At 33.2% G+C, this 12,946-nt stretch overlaps 1 protein-coding gene across 1 annotated transcript in view; it reads right to left on the bottom strand.

The window, feature by feature from the left end:
• The window catches only part of LOC106873164 (vasodilator-stimulated phosphoprotein), a gene marked incomplete at its 3' end in the record, with an annotated part of 184,441 nt that overhangs the window by 20,397 nt on the left and 151,098 nt on the right, over window positions 1-12,946 (bottom strand). The gene's annotated exons all lie outside the window — the stretch shown is intronic.

The following is a 12,946-nucleotide window of genomic DNA, read 5'->3' as shown; positions in this document are numbered from 1 at the left end:
ACAATAAAATGTTTCAGAAGTGTTAGAGAACTGATTTTTAAAAAAATCAAAGTATCATCCATGTTCATTTATGATGTTTACCCAATGTTTCTCTATGTCATATATTCCATCTTTTAAAAAAAAAAATTCATCTTTTTCCGGTGATAAACTGTCTGAATGCTTCAATTACCTCTTCTTGATTTAAGAATGTTTTATTACTTATGAAAAGCTCAAAATGCTTAAATAAGTGATGATCAGTAGGAGAAATATCAGGGAAATAGGGAGGATGTTGCAAAATATCATAATTTGGGCGTTGCAACTTTTGGACTGTAGCTTGAAGAGTATGAGGATGTGCATTGTTGTGGAGCAAAATTGGGCCACCAGTATTCACTAGTCTGGGTTGCTTCTTTTTCAAATTCTCATGCATACAATCAATTTCCTGGCAATACAATGTTGCTGTTACAGTTTTATCTTGTTGCAAAAATGAATAATTCCCTTCACAGACCACTACACAGTGACTACTAACTTTCTAGGGTGCAATGGTGGGTTTGGGTAGTGTTTAGGTGACTCTCCTGCATCTAATCGCTGTCCTGTTTTGTTGTTGTCAAAGAGTATCCATTTCTCATCACAAGTAATGATTTGATGCAAAAATGGTCTTTTTCCAGTCGAGAAAGCAACTTCAAGGCGTCTGTTTTTTTGACTTTTCCAAGTGTCCAAAAACAGTTGTGCGAAATGTTTGGAGTTCTGATGAAAGCTTTCGAACCTTTGTTCAACCAAAGCATTCAATCCATCAAGATGAATAATTGATTTTGGCCTACCAATCGGTTTATTTTCAAGGCTATCATCTCCTGAACAAAAACATTGGAATCCTCTCTGAACAGTTCTGATGTCAACAAAACCATTACCAAAGGCCTGCTTGATATTCCGTAGAACTTCTGCAGCAGAGTAACCCAGTTTGTACTCATACAAGAAAATCACTCAGCATAGTTTGGTTGTTATCATTTTCATGTGGTCTGTAGGTAGGAATTTTGTATACCAATATTTTTGGGAAAGAAAAAGAGTCAAGATTAAATGCAAGGTATACATAGTTGAGTTTTTAAATGACTGAAATAACAAGTAATTAAAAATGCAACATTTCATGTGAAACAACCTAATAGTAAAGTCCAGCATTAGATCACAATATGGGTGGTTAAATTGTGTGTATGCTTAACCATCTTTCAAGGAAATCAGAGACTGTCCTGCCATCAGAATGTAATATAAATTAGTAAGGTAATGGTCTAAAAGAGAGCAGAGTAATTTGAATTTTCTTATAGGGCCTACGGGAAGAAACTAATTATATGGCAATCTAAATTAAGTTTAATCAGCTGTCACATTCCATTATTTTATTTCTGCATATTTTATTAATTCCACAGAGATAGTTAGGTTGGTCTTGAATCTAAGTTACAATATAAGCAAATGCATTTATCAAACAACCCTTATCTTTTTATTCACCATGTATGCTTAAAGATCTTGATCTGTTCAGATTAGGACATTACATTTTTATGTCCAGCTTTGATTAAGTATTGGTATTTAAAGGCAATATTAGAGGTAGTTTAAGTTACAATAATTTGTGGTGTAGCTGTTGCTGATTTTACACACTTCATTCTTACCTTCCTTCTTTTTATACTCTTATTAATTAACCCAAATAGGTTTGTATTAAAAACTGATGTCTCAATTCAAGCTATAACAAATTATCATTATTTAATACCTCTCTCTCTCTCTCTATCTCTCACACACACACATACACAATTCAGCTGAAATGTAATCTAATTTTAAATGTCATGAACAATAAACCTTTCATAAGAACAAAAAAAGATCTGTACATCTTTCATTCATTATTTATTCACAATGGCTGCTTGCTATTAGTTTAGTTTAGAATCCTACATATGTTCCAAGATCAGCATCTTGTAGTCTTTGTAATGGTATGTCTCTCTCTCTCTCTCTCTCTCTCTCTGTAGATATGCTAATTCAGATTTCATGTAGAAAAACAAAAATCAAACGTGTGCTTGTGTGTAAGAAATAATTTGGAGCATAAACTCAAATGAAATTTATGAAGTAGTTGATGCAACACTCAAAGATTTAGATGGTTTCAATGAATGGCTAGGAATCCAGTGATGCATTAATGCTAAGTGTTAATACTCAGATTAAAAACTGACCCAAATTTTCTTGCATGCCCACTCCCCTTAACTACATCAAAACAGCTGATTCAGGAAGAACATTCAGGCATTACGTATTCCTTTTTACATCTGCACTCAACAAAAGACATTACTCAATTCCATATACAGGTTTGCCTAATTTGCTTTCTGATAATAGAATTTCAGTGAATATACCCAACTTCATTGGACTTTCTATTGCATATAACCAAAATTGCTCTGACACATTTTGATTATTAAAACCATTGGCAACTTAAGGATTATAAATAAGAAATTAAATCCATTTAGCAGTAAATAAGCAGACAATGGTTTATTCTACTCAGAAGTAACCACTCATTTGTATGTTCTACAGTCAGTCAGGCAATATAGATTACTTAGGTCTGACAGATTGGTAATCAATTGCTTAACTATATCTATGCGTATTGGTTAAATTGATTCGAGCAAATGCATAAGTAGGCATATGAATTTACAGATGATTCAGAAAGTAAAAAACAGTGACTGAGATGGGGAGGTGGAAAAAGGATGGAAAATGCTTGGAAAGAGGACGACCAAATAATTTGCATAAGACATAATGGTTGGCTCTGATATATATTCTATATTTGATGACATCATGAAAAGAGCCCAGTTAGATACTAGAACTCAAAGAGAAATCCAACTGAGTCAATAGTTTTGAAAATTTTGGCAAATAATATCTACAACTACAGTAAACAAATGACTATTTGTAACATAAACTAAAGGTGAAATTCCAAGGTTCTTAATATTTTATATAATTTTTGTTTCTTTTGTGTGAGAACCATAGAAAGACAAAATGAGATGTATACATACACCGACGCACACACACACACATATCTACACTGACACACCCATACATTATATATTTTACACAGTTTATTTCTGTAGTTCAATGTGGGAACAGTTGCCAGTCTATCATTTTTAATTCCATTACTGCTAACTTTTGTCTTAATTGTATTTTTGATATAGTCTTTTCTATATGATTCAACTCAAATATAAGAATATCTATAAACCTACAAAGGGTGGTTATGCCCAACACTACTTCAATGCTTTAATGCCACACTTTTTTTTTTAATGAATTGGTGATCTTTGGTAGCTCTCCTTGAAACCAGAATCCATAATTCTAATTAAAAAAAACAGCTTCTCTTTCACAATGGTAATCAAATAGTAACCAATTCATGTGTCCTTGAAATAATTTGTTAATTCTTCTAGCTTAGGAAGGATAACATCTTGCTGAGATTCAATTAAAAAAAAGTTAAGGCTGGTAAATATCCTTCAATGTTATATCCTTAAATGAAGTTGAATGATAGATATTTTGAATATTCATCCATTCTTTTTTTGGCTGAGGTGAAAGAAGTACCCCACTTTTTGCATGTTCCCCAAAACAGTTGAAAACACATTTTGGAGTGCTTTTTCAAATTCAGTGAGCAGAGTATCTGGGTTCAAATTAAAATATTTCATTAGTTATCTTTCACATGAATCCTGTTTTATTTTGCAATGTGTGTCTGTACATATAACATTGGAAATACACAACCTTCAAAAACCATATGAATTACATGGTTTATATAAAAGGTAAGGGGTTAGAGACTATTTTAAATGTATTATCTGCAAGGCAGTGTCATTATTCTTTAAGGAGTTCAATATTTTTGATGCACAAAAAATACAAACATTCTCATACTATTGTTGGCTTCAACACTGTGTGCAACTAAATATTCAGATAATAAAATACATTATCAGATGCTGGATTTGGCTTACCATCTGCTTTTCTATGATGCTGAACAGTTTGTTGTAATGAAGCATATTGCCGAAGTAGAATCTTTGCTTTATCTGGCAAAGAGGCATCCATCTGTTGGATAACTCTCCCTAGCATATTATTAAATGCTCCAGTCCTCTCACGAATATTTGAAAGTGTCTATTTCATTGGTGATATTGCTGGCTGCAGTACATGGCCATGATCCATGACATTTTTCAATAAACTTCCATTAACGTAGATGTGGCCTTTGCATTTCTCTTCAACACAATGCCAAGACTTTTTTCCATTTCCAATTTTTCTATCTAAACAGTAGTAAAATTCATTTAGCAAAATGCGATTTTGCCTTTTGTCTGATATAATCCATTCCACAGGGCTAATTAAAACTTTTGCAATGGATGTTAAGATGAGAAAAATATTGTTAATCACAAAAAGTTCAGAAAAATACAAAAGCAAAGCTGTGGAGTTGGAATTAATTATGGGGTTACTGGAATTGAAGTCAGTAAATATGTTTTGACTGATTAAATGTTAAATATAATACATGCATTATAATTTTCAATTTTACAGATACTATCTTGAAATTAATCAAATCAAATGAAGGAGGATCTGGTAGAAGCAAATCTAAGAGTAAGATGTTAGTAAATTTTGGATCTGGATTTTCTGATTCAGCCCCTGTTTAATAGATATAATGTTTCTATAATTTTGTAGGGATAAACTTTTCAATCCTTCACAATATTTTTTATTTCATTTCATGTATTCTTTCATGCATCATTTACATAAATTTTATATTCAAACAATACTTTAATCTGGAAAAGAAAGGGTTGTGTACTTCATCATAGCTTTAACAGATTAGAGTGGTAAAAAATGACATGATGATTCATGTTGGTCATGTAATTTGTATATTTTCAATTAATCTAAGAAATTATTAGCTTAATCACAGAGGAGTTGTAACTGAAGATTTTGAGTGCCAACTCTACAGCCTCACTTTAGAGATAAAATTAAATAACCCCTTTCATTTAATGAAACCTGTAAAACATGCAGAGTTGTGCACTGAATTGTCCTGTGCAGAAGTGTCAGATCATGGATGTGTGTGTGTGTGCGTGTATGTAGAGAGAGAGAGAGAGAGAGATAGAGAGATAAATAGATTGGTTAGCTAGATGAGAGAGGATGGGGAGACAGTAAGAAAGAGAGTGAAAAGTATTATTCAATTCTACGAAAAGGCGATGATATTTCCTCCACTGAATTGGTATTTTATCCTTAATATACAGCATGCATATGTACCCATTTTAGAGTCATATGGTAGTCTTTCCCCATTTATGGTTTTGCTTTAGTGTGTAGAGTTTATATTTTTGAAAGTTATATTTTGATAACATATTGTTTTAACTTGGTTGATTATCAAATAGCTTGGGCCTAAATTCTGTGTTCACATGTATGTATACATATGTGGGTGTGAGTTAATGGAAGTGAGATATATTTTGTATTCAAAAACTGAATGCTATGCAGTAAGTGAAAAGTAGTATATCTTGATAAATGTGTAAAAGTGTAATGAAGGCAGATACAAAATGTTATACATTGAGAAAGTAAACAGCAGCAAATATTGGAAAGTGGTGTCATATGGAACATAATGTGGAAATATCTTGCAGTGCTGTTTCTGCTGAAGCAGATATTGACTTATAGATGAATTACTAATGAAAGATAACTGATGGCTGGCCAAATGGCTGGTTGGTTGGTATTTTCCATTCCTTAAAACCAGACCAATCAACACATAGCAAAGCTAAGGTTGTATTTTTTCACTTACACAGAGGTCATCAAATACGATGAAATACAAAAATGACAGTAGTGTTTAAATGTTGAATATAATTTTAACATTTTGGAGTTATACTTTTATATTAGTAAACAACATAAGAAAAATTAAATTTTTAAAAGAATTGAAATCAGATTGTTACTATATTACATTCTTAATATGGCTCTCACCATCAAATGCTTTTATATTGAATCAAGCTGAAACAATAATTTTGCAGTATTTTAAGCATTTTGTGAATAACTGAATGGCTGCAAATAGTATATTTGGTGTTTCTGAGTGATGTATGAGAATAAGAAAAAGATTATGCCTATATGATATTAACAATTTGACCTTTACAGTAAGAGACTAAAAATCAAAATAATGCAATTTTAAGACAGTCTTAACACAATGTTACTATATCATTCATAGCGATTGAACTATTTTAAAGGTAAAATAATAGACATTACTGTTCTATATTGGTTGATGATAAGAAATTAAACAATTTTTAAGTGAAGTATTATGTGCACGTTGACTAGAGTAACAATATCTAATCATTTCAAAGTAAAGGACTGTTTTCAAAAACACCATCCTTAACCTCAAAAATTTTGCTCCAAATGAGATAATTTCTTGGGGAGTATTTTTGAAAAACGTTTTTTAAGGCATTTGATGCACAAGCATAATGAATCTGTGTACACAGACACATATACACAAACTTCAAAAATTAAACTTGTGCAGTACACAAAAATATGGCTGGAAAATTGTCTTCAGGATATAGAGCCTAGTGAGGCTTAGTAACATTAGAAATGATGAACAGCAGGCATGGAATCAATACTATCAATTCTAATGTTCACTGGATAGCAGACACAAACATAAACACAACCATGCTTGGAACAGGATAATTTTTGTTTAGTCAAAGGTCAGCCCTGATTGAGTAGACATTTTCTTGATATGAGCAGTTACCATGACTTTGTGTTGTTAAAGGAGGTAATATTATCATGTCTCCATAAGAGAATGTGAAACAAAGTTTGTGTTTATGGAGTTAATGCAAATTTGAAGTGAGGTGTGTAGGAAGTATATGGAAGACACCTTTGTGTAGAAGCACTGAAGACAAGTATCATCTGTATAAGAGTGAGTGTTATTTGAGGTGATAGCAAATGAGTGGTTAATGGATAGAAAGAAGAGTGTAATGGGTCACAACCAAACCTTGTAGTACACCATAGTTGATCAGGTTTGCATTGCAGAGAAAGTCCTATTAAGACCAGCTGTGATGGTGTGATATGAACTCAATTTTTGAACTCAAGTGATTCATCCATAGATGAATCATTTAATCAGAAGAATTATATGCCAGACTACCAAATGCTTTGTTGAAGTTAATAGCAGCATTGCTGAATTTCTCATGGGAACACTGGTGACAGACATATGCAAGCAGGTATCCAGTGGATCGGGCTCTACAGAAGTTATGCACATGATCAGTGAGGAAGGAGAGGGATGTCAGGGCTTGGTAAAGGAAATTGTTAAAGCTGCTTATGAAGTCATCATGGTTGAAAAGTGGTGGGCCAGAAGATTCTATAAAGTTGTTACAGATCTTTTTCAGCAAAGGATCAAAAGGACTGGTTTGGTACTTGGGAGGCAAGAGATCTTGCAGGTTGTACAAAGTGTCTTTTGCTTTACAGATGGTAGTCTGTAAAAGCCACCAAGATGGTAAAGATGGATAATTTTTACAAGGCAATGTAGATAATGTTTTTCAGCTGTACTGCTGCAGCATAGCTCCATGTGAACCACTTGTGGGATTTGTTTCTGAGGGATGTTAAAGGACATGCCTAGGATGATGGCTTAAATTACCCGCTGATTTGCATTGAGTAGATCATTCAGGAGTAAAGTACAGATGTTCCGGGGATAATTAGTGTAAAACAGTGGCAGAGATCTGACAAGTTAGCTGATGTGAAGAGATACAGAATATGTATGTCAATGTGTGGTGAGGTAGCCATGATTATTAGACAGTGGTCAGAGGATGCAACAGGTGTAGAAATAATTGTAATTTGGTAAAGGCTGGGTTTGGTGGCTAGAAAGAGATCAAGGATATGTATGCATGATGAGACAAGTGTGCCAAAAGCTTAATATTATTATATAATAATTTTGAGAGTACAACTAGTCTAGAATAGGCTTTGTACATTGTATCTAGGGATTGTGAATCAATCTTAAGCTGTTATGTTTGACAATAACAGACTTAGGCTGTGTAAGAGGAGTGGTGGTGATCAAACATGATGATGAACGTCATGGAAGAAAACCAAAAGATAGGGAGGGGAAAAAAAAGGAATGTAATTTTCGTAAAAACTTCCTAAGAGCAACTAATAAAAGAAAATGGACATATGCCAAATAATAAAGATGATTTGATGAAATATAAAGATTGGTTCAAATACATAAGAATATTAGCTAAGAACTGACAGTATTTGAGGAAGAGGGTTTGTTTCAAATTGCTTTGTGCTATTTCAGTAGAAATACTTATAACGAAACAATAGTAACATAATTTGCTGAGATTCGAATTACACATTTCAGCTAGGATTATTGAAAGGTTTTAGTGTATTTGTACAAATCAATATTCTAAGGATTGGAATATAGATGTATGAAGGAAGTAAGAATCAAGCCATAATTGCTTGAAAAATAATAGTTCTTGGCTAAAACATTAGAATAGAAGCATTCCATGTTAACACTGATGGATGCTTCTGAAAAACAGATATTCATATAAATTTTGCTGAAAATATTTGATAAGTATATCATTCTTCCTACAAAAAGATAACTCTTCTGAAGCTTTTCATTTAACCTTAGTAAAGAAAACATATGGCATGTAGATAGCTGCATGACTAGATGCAGTCCTAAGATCCAGCACTCCAGGTATATTCCATTTTGGCCAAGATGAAGAACACTGCATGCTGACATGTGTTGGGTGCAGTGAGGAAGTGTAGATGTACTGAATATTCTTCAGTGTATGTTGCTTCTGATGAAAACCATAATAAAGGTGGGTGACTCAGCATAGCCCAACAATTGCTGTTAGTATGTTGTTGTTGTGCATCCCTACACAGTATTAGAGTGGAGTCTACTGAAATTATTGATGCTGTAGCTATTTTGCTAAGTATATGCTTTTAATTTTTGCCTAGCTAAGTGGAAAGAATAGAGTTCTTAGGATGGTTTGTAATAGTATTATCATTCTGTTGTAGATGTGTAAACATTTGAAAGTGATTGAACATGCAGGTCTGTAGGTATAGTCAGTGATGATGCTAATTGTGCTACTTTTAATCTATTACAGCTACTATCTTAAAAAGACGTCCTCACTTTCAAAACGAACATGGGAAATAACTTTTTTGTTTATTTTTAATAGGCTAAAGCACAAACCAAATGTCTCTGAAAATGTAACTTGTAAACCAATAGTTTAATATGCTAACCACTTGGTCACTATATAGTCAGTCCTTAGTGAAACCACTTATAATAACAGGAACTTAAAACAAAGAAAAGAAAGACCAACAACAAAAATCCCCATTTATTAATTTTTTTAGTAGGAAATGCATGGAAATAAAGAGAGAGGGAAGGAGGGGAAAATTTTAGAAAGGATGGAGAAGAAAGTACCTCATTAGTACACTCCTATTGGGGAACAGCAATATACAAAGATATATGAAAAATACAATGTTGTCATTATGAATAGTGAAAAAACAACAGGATATCAAGCTTTAATTGCTAACGAGAGAGAGAGAGAGAGAGAGAGAGAGAAAGAGAGAGCACAAACAATTAAAACAGAGTATTTAAATGCCATCAGATAGGAATCAGCTGATCTACAAAAAATTTGAGTCTGCCAATAATGGTTTTAAAGGATAACAGCAGTAATGTCACAACACTGGCCTTCTCATCAGACCAATTCATATAAGAGAGTCAAGACCACATGGAAATAGTAAATGTATTAAGTTTATTTAGTAGTACTGGAGAAGGGAAATAGCTGATCTGGTTTCACAAAGTACAGGAAGTCTGACCTTTCCCAAGTGTAGTTCTGGCTCTCATCTGGTACAATATTTACAATTGCAAAACATTTTTCTTTGAGTAATAAACTTGCTGGCTTCAAATTAGGTTATTTATCAATAAGTAAATTATTTAGTTAATGTTAATATGTTTCATGGAGCATAAAAAGATACTTAAAAATAATTAAGCAACAAGAAAAAATAAACAATAAAATAATAGTCAATGACTTAATTCTTTAGAAAATAGAGGAGACAGTGCTGGACATTTCTGTTTTGTTATAGAACTCATCAGTATACATCACTTTATTGTTTAAACTATATTTTGAGAAATGTTCAAAGTGCAGTTCAGTCATTTTGATAGCAAGAAGCCTAACTACTGCACTGCTTTAATTGTTCTTATTTTGATGAGATCATAAGTAATCAAACTGAACCTGGCTGAGTTTTTGGTTGTAGAACTATAAATATTTTCTATTAGTAATTTGTTAAATCTAATAAACACCATGTTTGATACTTTTTTTTACATACCTAATTCATAGAGATTATTTAAACCCTAGTGACTGAATTCTAACTAATTCTTTCAATGATCAACCAGCTGTATATTAGTCTAACAACTGAATTAGGTAGATGTTTTCTCAATAAAACAAACTATTTGATCCACCACAAATTTCCGGATATAGTCATGCATGAAACAAATTACTTACACTATTTTATTGAATAATTTGGGGTACAACAAAAGCCAAGCATCAAATGGGAGTATTGTTTAAGACATAATATCACTCAGTTATATGGGCACGATAATATATTCCTGTTATGTCTCAATCTGACATTCTCTTATGAGTGTTATACAGGGTGATTCAAAAGTCTCCATATGTAGGAAAAATTTATTTTTTTATAAGAAACAGTTTACAAGGCCTCCTAGATTTCCTGATCTGACCCCTCTTATTGTTCCTATGTATGGTGACTTTTGAATCACCCTGTATATTGTGCCTTGCTTTGGACATCTGGATGCTACATTGATATACATATCTCTGTACAGCTGACTTACTGTGCATAATGACCATAAAAGAAAAGCAGCTTCTGGGAGCAACTATAAAGATGTGGTAATGTATTGTAACATTCCATAGGAGATCTGATTTCTTATTTAGTAGCCAGTCCTTTGCTCATGCCACTTCTAGGTGGATAGAGTAAAGGCAGTTCCAGTAAAAGATAGAAACCTACTGGACAGTGGAGAGTGTGGAACATGCCTATACTACTACACTACACCATATACAATTAACCACTGCATACCACTGTATAATATCATTCCCTATTGGACAGAAATATGGCATGTCCAGAGCTATGGATTTGTAAATCACGCTTAGTCACTCAGTTGAAAATCTATGTGACATAAATATGCTTGGTCAAGGCCTAATCTGGAGCAACAAAGCTTTCAAGAAAACTGTGCTGTCTTCTCTCTATTGATAGCAACATTTCTAAGTTTGGCATTTAACTTCAAGCTATGTTTCCCAGCCAAGCCCTGATTCATTTAAGGAGTCCAAAGGAAAGGTGAAGTTGAAAGGGGTCATTGTTATGATACAATTTGTACAGATGTACTTACACAACATATGCTGTAGGATATTTTCTTTATATGACTGGAGATCATAATCAATGTGATTATAAATACACACAAAACAAATCAGAAGAGTTATGAGAATATTTGAATAGATAGAAATATATAAAGAATTACTTCATATTGCATCAATGTGTAATTATTTCAAAAGAAGAAAAATTGGTCTGTGGTCAGAGTTAAGTTTATCAAAGCAAAATTGATGATATTACAAAAGAAATAGGTACAGATTTGGCACCTTCTGCAAGTGACTTCTATAGCCTCAGGCTGAACAAAGCCTTATAAGTGGATGGTAGATGGAAACTGAAAGAAGCCCATTTGCATGTGTGTGTGTGTGTGTGTGTGTGTGTGTGTGTGCGTGTGTGTGCACTTGCTTATATCCCTACTCCATAACTTAGCAGTTCAGCAAAAGAGACTGATAGAATAAGTATCAGGCTTTAAAAAAAATACAGGGGTGAATTAGTTCAACTAAAATTCTTTAAAACAGTGCCCCAGCATGGTTACAGTTTAATGACTGAAACAAACGACAAAAGATAAACTCAAATAAAAGTGACATTCTTTGACTAGGTGAAAAAGTGATAACAAAATGTAAGTGCTTCCAGCTGAAAGCTCCACATACCTGATGCCAGCAGACTTATGTGGTCATCAGGAGAGAATGCATGCTGCTTCTGGGTTGTCTTCTTGATGACATTATTGTGCAGTCCCCCACCACCCCACTGAGAGGAGGCCCTGTTTGCTAGATCAACTGGTTACTAGGCCTCGCTCAGTATTCTCCTAGCCATTGCTTCTTTTTAACCAAATCTAATGGCTTGACCTCTCCACTATAGCCTGGATATCACTTATGATGATATTTGCTTTACGATGAACATAAAAATACATATTTTGAATCATATACCAAACTTACTTTTAAGAGAAATTAGTCTATCTATTCCCTATAATTGTTTTTCACTGGGAAAAGATGGTGGAGAAACAAAATTCCCTGAAACATAATATCTAACTTTGATGAGATTGGAACCTTCCCTATATGGCTTTACATTGAACAATAATTAATTAGTTTTACGAGGCACACACACAAATCCCCCCAAAATCTATTTCTACCATGTGGTAAACAATAGAAGAAAAATAACATGCCACATGTATAAAAAATATAGGATGATCTTAATCTTAAAAGTAGTGCGAGAAAACGGAGAGAAAGAGAAAGAGAGAGAGAGATAGAGAGAGATAGAGAGAGAGCGAGAGCGAGAGCAAGAGAGAGATAGAGAGAGAGAACATCCATAAGCAGAAACTGACAAAGTGTAACTTGATCCTAGACATAGTATAAACTAATTTTCTGTTGTTGAAAATTTCAAATGCAAAACTGTAGATGTGTTGCTTCTTACGCAATGCTTGTTGCAGCTTTGTGTAGGAAATTATGCACATTTGAAAGCATTTTTACTGTCTAATCAAACTACATAGTTCTTTTATATTTTACTTTCAGAATTTTGTCTTTATTTTAAAATTAAAATGTCTCTCACATACATGTAGAGAGAATGTGAAACCATTCCATATTTCAACTATAGTTCTTTTCTATTTTTCTTCAACACCCTCAGTTATTACATAATTTTCACTAGGTTTTTCAAA

Source organism: Octopus bimaculoides, chromosome 11 (genome assembly GCF_001194135.2).
Source record: "Octopus bimaculoides isolate UCB-OBI-ISO-001 chromosome 11, ASM119413v2, whole genome shotgun sequence".
Lineage (NCBI taxonomy): Eukaryota > Metazoa > Mollusca > Cephalopoda > Octopoda > Octopodidae > Octopus > Octopus bimaculoides.
The sequence above is the reverse complement of the archived record's forward strand: the minus strand, read 5'-3'. Positions and strand labels throughout refer to the sequence as shown.